General features: G+C 40.3%; 1 protein-coding gene across 3 annotated transcripts in view; it reads left to right on the top strand.

The window, feature by feature from the left end:
* The window catches only part of LOC106458165 (succinate--CoA ligase [ADP/GDP-forming] subunit alpha, mitochondrial-like), a 51,957-nt gene that overhangs the window by 38,324 nt on the left and 4,547 nt on the right, over positions 1–9,086 (top strand). The gene's annotated exons all lie outside the window — the stretch shown is intronic.

Here is a 9,086-nt window from a genome sequence, read left to right as displayed (position 1 = left end):
ATACTGGTGATTCTGCGATCGGTTTGGGCCCAGTTGGGGCTTCTCTTTTGAATTTCATTCTTCTTTGGTAACCTTTTCTCACTGATGTCTGGGTTCTCAAGGTGCTCTCGGAGAGATATGTTATCCCTTTTCTCTCCCTTCCTCCATTTTCCAGTGTTCCCTTCCCTTCTGGCCTGGCATAGCCAGGTGGTTAAGGTGCTTGACTCACAATCTGAGGGTCGAGGATTCTACTTCCACTCCCACCAAACATGCTCACCCTTTCAGCCATGTGGGCATTATAATGTGATGGTCAATCCCACTATTTTTTGGTAAAAGAGTAGCCCAAGAGTTGCCGGTGGGTGGTGATGACTAGCTGCCTTCCCTGTAGTCTTACACTGCTAAACTATGGATGGCTAGTGCAGATAGCCCTCGTGTAGCTTTGCACGAAATTCAAAACAATCCAAACCTTCCCTTCTCTTGAGGGATCCCTTGACACACCAGCATCTGTCAGAGGTGGTTCAGGACCTCATCACACAACAGGCTATTGAACCTGCTCCACCAGTTTGTGGTTCTCAAGAAGACAATGGACTTGCTTCCTGTCATCCATTTATCCCATCTCAATCAGTATGTTCACACTCCTCACTTTAGACATACCTTTCTCGTTGGTGGGAATTTTTTCCAGGTCTTTGGATGACCATGGTGGATGTTTCCAATGCTTACCTATACATTCCTGTGGCAGAGCGTTCCCATCCATTTTGTTGGTTTGTCCATCGAGGGGTTGTGTACCAATTTCATGCCTAGCCTCAGCACCATACGTGTTTTGTCGGGTGGTCTGCTCCTTTGCTCGACATATTCATGCCATGTAGTTGTGCTTCCATGTTTATATGGAGAATTGGCTTCTTCTTGCTCATTCCAAACAGGAAATGGCCTGTCACACTTGTCAGCACCTAGCTGAAGCTGCACGGGTGGGCTGATTGGTCAAATTGGAAAAGTCTTTCCTTTGTCCTACCCAATACCTTATCTATTTGGGTGTTTTCCTCAACTCCCATCTCAGTCAGGCCCAACCTTCTCCTCTCCAGCTCCATTCTATGGAACAGGCTGTTCGGAAGGCTCAGTCTGTTATCTCACTTACTGCTCACGAAGTCCTATCACATTTGGAGATGTGGTCCTTCATGACCCCTCTGATACCCCTGGGCAGGGCCCATGTGCGGTTTCTTCAATGGGTCCTTCACAATCAATGGCACTTTGCTCAGGATCCCTTGGATACTTCTATATCCCTTCCCTCATCCCTTGTGGTTGAACAGGGCCCACATGTCGGCAGGGTTCCCACTTCTTCCTCTGCAGCCAGATTTACATCTGTTCACGGATGCATCCCTTTTGGGCTGCAGTGCCTGGATGGATCACCAGGAGGCTTTGGTTCATTGGTCTGTGGAGGAGAATTCTCATCATATCAGTGTTCTCAAACTCCTGGCTGTTCATTGGGCTTTGGATCATTTTCTTTCTCTTGCCAGCTGCTGGCTGGTTATGATTCATTCCAACAATTCTACAGTGGTGGCTTATATCAATCACTAAGGTGACACCAGGTCCATATCCCTATGTTTTTGCACTATGGATCTTCTTTATTGGGCCCCCACACATTGAAATTGGTTTGATGGTGTGTCATGTGCCAGCTGCTTTCAATCTCATAGCCTTTCATCTTTCCCAACTGGATTACGTTTATCTCACAGAGTAGTCCCTGCATCCTGTCATTTTTCGGTGGCACTGTCTGCATCTGGGTACAGCCCATATAGATGCCTTTGCCACCACCTTCCATCACAAATTACCTTGTTTGATCCCCGGTTCCCCATCCTCGATCCTTGGCTGTCGATGCCTTCAGCCAGGATTGGTCTCATTTGTTTCTTTATGTTTATCCTTCCATCTGTTTACTTCCTTGGTTGTTCTCCCTCATCCATGCTACTTCTGATTGCTCCTTACTTGCCCACTTAACCTTGGTTTCTTCAGTTGCTCCAACTGTAGGCGGTCCCTTCCTCTTCCCTGGCTTTTGTCAGGTCCTTGGCAATGAGTTCCAGTTTCTTGCACAGAGTAATTTCACATTTAGCCTGTTTCATTTGCCTATCTTTTTTGGCCATCTATCAATGCAAGTGGAGCATTTATCACTCCTGGGCATTAACTAGGGGTTTCTGGGCTTATCATCCAATGGTTGCCTGTATCTCCGAGTTTCTCCCATGGCTCTTTGAGAGGGATTCTTTGGTCTCCTTGATTTTGGGGTTTTGGTCAGCATTATCCTATACCTTCCATTTTCCAATTTCCCCAAGGTCTTTGTTGCCCCTGTCCTTTCCATGTTGATCCGTTTCTTTTGGCTTCGTTGGTCACTTAGGCATCTGTCACTCCCGGACTGGGATATTAACATTGTCCTTCATGCCCTCACTTTACCTCCGTTTGAACTTCTGTCTATGTGTTCCCTGTTTCACCTCTCTTTGAAGGCGTATTACCTCCTCTTCCTGGCCTGCAATATTTTTGCCCTCAACATTACCAGGACCTTATACCACTCCTCCTACCTTATCCTTTATCCGGATCGTGCTTTCCTTCCTAAGACCTCTGCGGCTTGAGAAGGTCGGTCCTCCTTTTCTTCTATCTGCCTATCCTCTATATCTCATCTCTACCCTCGGGCTTATCCAGACAGACTCCCCTGTCCTGTCTGTGCCCTCCATTGTTATATTGCTTGCAAGGCTTTCTTCCTCATTCCTGCCTTTTTAACCCTTGGTAACCTTCTTCTTCCCATGATTTTTCCCCGGTTACCCTGACCAACTGGGTTCGACATTTGATCCAGTTGGCCTATTCCTCCTTGTCTCCTTCCCTGCATGATCTCTTTCACGTTTCCTCACATCAAATCCATCTCCTTACCTTCTCCCTTGCCTCTTGTCTTCATCGGCCATTGGAAGAGATTCTACGATCGGGCATGTGGACGACTCCACACACTACCAACACCACATCACTGTTTCTGCTTCCTCAAGGTATCACCTGCCACCTGTAGCTATTCTACAGACTTGGCAAGGCTGTGACAAGAGATAAATCCTAATTAATGCTTTCTTTTATTTCAGGGGCCTCTGCTTCAACTTTACTTTGGATACCACTCTGTGTCAAGTTTTGCCTGACCAGATATTCTCTCTGGACTTGGAATGGGTTTCACTTAGATGGCTATAACCATTCAAAAACATCTTGCTATCAGATCTGCACTGTAAGCCATGTTGTTTCTTATACATTTTCCGTGGCTATGTACGCTCACACTTGAGATGGGGTGTTTCACAAGATCACTAAAGTGTAAATTTCTTGTGATAATTGCATCATAAGATGCCTGTTCCGGACCATACCACCCATGGACGGCATGGGTAAAGCAGAAAGGGATTGCTGTCCATCCCTGCCATGCCTAGATTGAATAAATCAGTGTGGTCTACTTTTCAAAATAGGGTTTCGTGATCACCCGTGTTTTGGGTGTTGCAGTCCATCTGGACTCTCCACTGCACCCTCCCTTCTTCCAGTGGAGTATAGGAGTCCTTACCTCTTACCAGTTCCAAGCACTAGGGTGGTTGACCATGGAGGCAACCTGCTGGATGGGTTCCACAAAGATGGCTATAACCATTCAGTTCAAAGTAGGGTGGTGGTGTTCTGCTGGTTTAGAGAGAGTTTCAAGATCCTCTGGATGAGTAACTAATTCTCTGAATTGAGATGCCCAAATGCAGTTCACCCCTCCAATTGGGTGCCCTCCTCCTACCCTCACATGGATGTCAGTACCCAACAAGTGTGGTTTTGGAGATAGTATGAACCAATCACACAAGTTCTCACATAGATTGTGAATTGTCCATCTTCCTCTCTTAACTTGTCTGTGTTGTGGGTTGCAGAAAGTCTACATGGCCTGTTTCTGCTTCTGTCCAGGGTTTCCCTCATTAGGTGAGGAGGTTGTTATTGACCTGGGATCGTTTCGGGTTGGTTTCACGGTCGTGGGAGTTGAGTGCATGCAGTGAACCTCCCTCAGATTCCAGGTGACACATTCCCAGTGATTGAGGTTTTGTATGTAGTTGACTTACCAAATATGGTTTGTTTTGCCCTAGCCACTCTACACCATGGAACACATCCTCACTTGCCCACTTTCCATTATGATTCTTATTTCTGTTTAAGATAAGATTGCTAAACTATCTTCTCCCATGCAAATGTGCTCTCTTTATGTTTCATCATGTCTGGTCATCCTGATCATGTCGTTGTTCCTGGTGAAGAGATACCTGGCTCATATGTGGTGCAGTGCCCCTTCTCAGATCATCTGATCTGTTCCTATCATTTCGGTGGGGTCCTCCAGACACTTCTGGGGGATACGCCTGTGCTTCCCTCATATTGATCCCTCCTCCATTTCAATGTGGGATTCAAGCTAATCTTGTGAGGAGAGGGAGAGTATCTTATCAGAAGTTATAATTTACCTGAATGAAAATATATTTCTGATAGGTACTTCCCTCCCCTCACACTTCTCACTCGTCCTCCCCACAATTTTCCAGTGCTTGCATCTTATGCCAAACTTCAAAGTGATAGTTCAGTGCTGGCACTTAGAGGGAGTCATATGCATCATGTGATAGTAGTGCTCTCCTTTTGGTGGAGAGTTAATGCATGATGATTTGCATGAGAGACATGATTCCAAAAGAAGGATGCTGAAGGCTTGTGGCATGTGTTTCTGAAAAAGTTTGTATAGAGGGCAGCACAAAACAAGAAAAGCTAATCTTGTAAGAAGAGGGAAGTACCTATCGGAAATACATTTTCATTTAGAAAAATTATAGCTTCCACTAAGTGGCTAGTGTTGCCTCCCAGGGTATACTTACCCAAAATTCTGCATTAAGCCAGGAGAATGGAAAGTGTTCATACCATCTGCCATGGCTCTACAACTGCCCACTGTGAGATGGGGTATTCCACAAGACCATTTGAGGTTTCCTTGCAGTATTTATAGAGATATTTATATTATATTTCTTGTTTGATCCATACTGTACCCATTCCATGGACTGTCATGGAAAAAGTCAGCACCAGACTTGTGTATCTGCCCAATTCTCTGGCCTGCACTTCCTGGCTTTTATAAACAGGGTTTCTTAGTCACACATTGTACTGTCTCCAGGTAAAAGATCTTTCTGTAAAAATAGACTGATGGGGATTCAAGCACATTCTCTTGGTCTCCCCTACATGAATTTCCCCCCTCATCAAGTGGAGCATGGGAGACCCTTGCCACGTATCAGCAGTGAGGAAAATCCTCACTAATTGGGACCTAATTGCTGGAAGTAGAACAAGGGGCCCTTCTACAGATAGAAGTAGGGTTGGGATGTTTCTGGAGCAGAGTGCAGTTCACCCCACATACATACACATTAGATATATTGAGTAGATGAACCGATCCCCATACAACATTGGTGTATTACCCACACACCCTACTCCCACAGCAGGCAAGGGGTCCATAATGACTGATGGTTGAGTAGAGGTTATATAAGGATCCATAATGACATATTCCAATGCAGTGCCCTCCTCCTGCAGCTGGCATGGGGCCCATAGTGACTGATGGTCAACAAGATGAGCACAGATACTTATCACATGTGACCTTCTTCCACAATTCGTTTTGACACATCAAGTCTAATGGCTGAGGAAGTGAGCACACAAGGTATGGTCTAATTAAGCCCCAACATAACTACTCATATTGGCTGTTTGACAGCTGCCTTCTGAAGGGAGCTTGATCTAGGTAATCTTTGCATCAGTCCCTCCATCATCTCACGCTATCTGTGTATGGAGGTGAGTATTTGTGTTGGAAGTTATAATTTTCTTTATCTGAATATGTATTTCTAAGAGGTTCTCACCTCTGTACACGTGCCCACCCATCCTCCTAACTATCCTGGTGCACCTTTCTTTATTGTCTCATCAAAGAATGCAGGCTCTTGTGTGCGAAAGTAGAGGGATTTATTTGTACATGGAGATGTGTCACACTCATGTTGTTGGAAGGTTTTGCTGCATGTTATGTCATTATGTAGTAGGACAAGTTCACATGGGTACACATGAAATTAGATGGGAGTTTTCACAAGGCTGGAAGCATGCAAATTTCTCAGGCAGAATTCATGAACTCAAGAGGTATCTATCAGAAATACATTTTCAGGTAAGGAAAAATGTTAACAATCTGTTGTTAACAAAAAAATCAGACTTTTTAATAAAGTATTTTTACTAAAGAGTTGTCTGTGAATTTATTAAATCTTTAATGAGTCACACTGACTCAGACTCTGACTAGTCTTGAGTGCAAGGTGATTTTCTTGTTAAGAATTAAAACACCTTTTATATTTCATAACCTCTAGAACGTTCTAAATGAATATCAAATTATTTTTTTTTGTAAAACTTTATATTTGATTTGTTATTTTCTCTACTGTAATTTTAATTACAGTGAAATGAACAATGTACAGTGAAACAAAAAGTTGGAAAATATGAAATATAATGAACAGTAGCTTTTTTTATTCATTGGATAGATCATTTCACTGGATTGATAGTCTTATTATTTTTGCAGTTTCAACTGTTAACCTTTTCACATCTATGTTATCTAATTTTGCGGTTTATAGCTGTAGCTAGTATGCAGTTAAACAGCAATACTCTCATCAAAAGCAATAAAATCAAAGTGGTAGATCATATGCACATATCATAAACACCATGAGCAAAGAATATGACCTATGTGGTCTTTTCAAGTGCAAACTGTAACTGTGTTAGGCCTCACTTTTTTCAAATAGAGTCGTAGTTTTCAAATATGCATTTTAGAACAAAACATATATCAGACACAAGTACAGAATGTCCAAAAACTACTATAATTTAACTGGTTTACTAACTAAGGTATGAATAGGTTAAAATAAATTCAATTTGCTACTTGAAGCTGAATTGAAATGATTTCACATCAGCCATTTAACACAATTGTTTACACCTGCCTGCCAAAAATGAATAACTGTAATAAGATTCTATTAGCAAAAAAAAAATCAGTCTTTCTGTTGGTTATGAACATACCCATAAGTAAATGTGATATAAATAAATTTGTTCAAAGCTGTGATAGGATGGGAGGAGCTTTAATGATGGGTGTCCACATATATATATATATATATATATATATTTGTATATCAGCAAGTTGAGAAGATAGTAGTTTCACGTTATATTTTCTAGCCAAATAGTATATGTAATTTCTGTTTCTAATTGATTGTATGCCTAAGCAATCTATTATTGATGCTACAAAATTCTGAAAGGGAGAAATCAAAGCTTGAACATTACAAGATTCAAAATAGTGATGATTGAGAAGTTTTTAGATATTTTCATTTGAAATTAAGATATTAAAACTTAAATAATATTAAAATTTAAGTTATAAAATATGTTTTGATGCCAAGTTTATTGATTACATTAATAATATAGTTGTTTGATTAAATGTTGAATTTACCTTTGTAAAAGGTCATGACATGCACTTATGTTTAACAGGAAAAAGCTGTTTTCTTGAACAGGAATCTTGCACGTCATGAGGCATATTCTGGAATCTCCTGGCACATGTGTCCTAATTCCAACATTCTGGCATTTAACTTACAGGTCTTACACCTGATGTAAAGACAAAAAAATCTTTGGTTGGTCCAGATCTTTTAAGAATTCCACATTCCAAAAGTGGCACTTTGTACATGTTAACTTGATGGAAAATGATTAGTGTGTAATGTAGTCTGTATAAACTCCACAAGATTCCTTAAATTTGAAGCTAGTTTAAATGACATACTCCTTGCACATGGGCACCTATATTTTGTCAAATTTCTTTCAAAGTTGCTCAGATTTTTAACAGTTGTCCCAGAGATTAGGGGCATTTTTTCTAGTTGAAGTAAAATAAATATCTTTACTAATAATGCTATTAGTATAGGAAAAACATGTTTCAAATTTCAAAGTGCTCAATTTTCCATTAAAAAACAGTAAATGTGCATGTGTTGTCATGGCCTGTAGTAAAAAGCTCCATCTAATGGTATTAACATAAATATTTCTACGATGAAGGGAAGTACTCTGTCGTAATTAAAAGTAAACTTGATAAATTGGATAAACAGAGTAAAATTTAATGAAAGCACAATGTTTCACCAGGTTAACCTGGCATCATCAGGTACATCAACTGCAACGAATGCATTGAAACTACAAATATATATATAATAATTCAAGGGTACATTGAACTTTGATTGGGTAAATTTAACAATAAGGTATGATATTTCCGGAGGGTGTTTACTGATAGGGCTTGACTTCATGAGGGTCAATGTGAATGATTGTGGCTTACACGTACCCTGGAACTCATACCATGATTCTTCACAAAAATTAGGCATAATAAAAACTCTATCATTCAATGAAGACAATTTGCTCCAGCAATGAACATTTACAATCAGATCTCAAACTGCTGAAAAATGAATTAACACTCCAGAACGATTTCCCACTACAATCCGTAAACAAGGTCATCTCAACACTAAAAAAGAAAACATTTGAAGCCCATGACAGGTCAGTTATAGAGGAACATCCCATTTATTGCATAATTGCCTTCATCCCAAAGGTTTCACATTGCATCAGAATGTATTGGAAAATAATTGTGAAAAAATATTATATTAATTTACCAGTACAATTTGTTTTTCTTCCCGGCAGAAAATTAGGTCAAATTTTATCAAAAAAATACAAAGGTACTGATACATCATGTTCCGTATACCAAATAAAGTGTGAAAATTGCGACAAAACTTCCATTGGAGAAATCTACAAGCAAGTACCCACCCGAGTTAAGGAACATTACAAACTGCCTTTTCATGTCCATGAACATATGTCTAAGTATGGTCATTCATTTCATCTTGATAATGTTAAACTTTTTAGCAGAAAAAAAAATATAAACCATCGTCAAATTAAAGAAGCCATGCTTATAAAACAGTTTATGCCTAAAATAAACAAGTATTCTGGCACACAGTTGTATCTATTCTAACTTTAATTTAACTATGTTGATGTTCAAAAAGGTTTTTTATATTATATTCTGTGAATCACTTTACCTCTATTTACAAATTTCAAGTTACAGTATTTAA

Source organism: Limulus polyphemus, unplaced genomic scaffold, assembly GCF_000517525.1.
Source record: "Limulus polyphemus unplaced genomic scaffold, Limulus_polyphemus-2.1.2 Scaffold423, whole genome shotgun sequence".
Classification (NCBI taxonomy): Eukaryota; Metazoa; Arthropoda; class Merostomata; order Xiphosura; family Limulidae; genus Limulus; species Limulus polyphemus.
The sequence above is the reverse complement of the archived record's forward strand: the minus strand, read 5'-3'. Positions and strand labels throughout refer to the sequence as shown.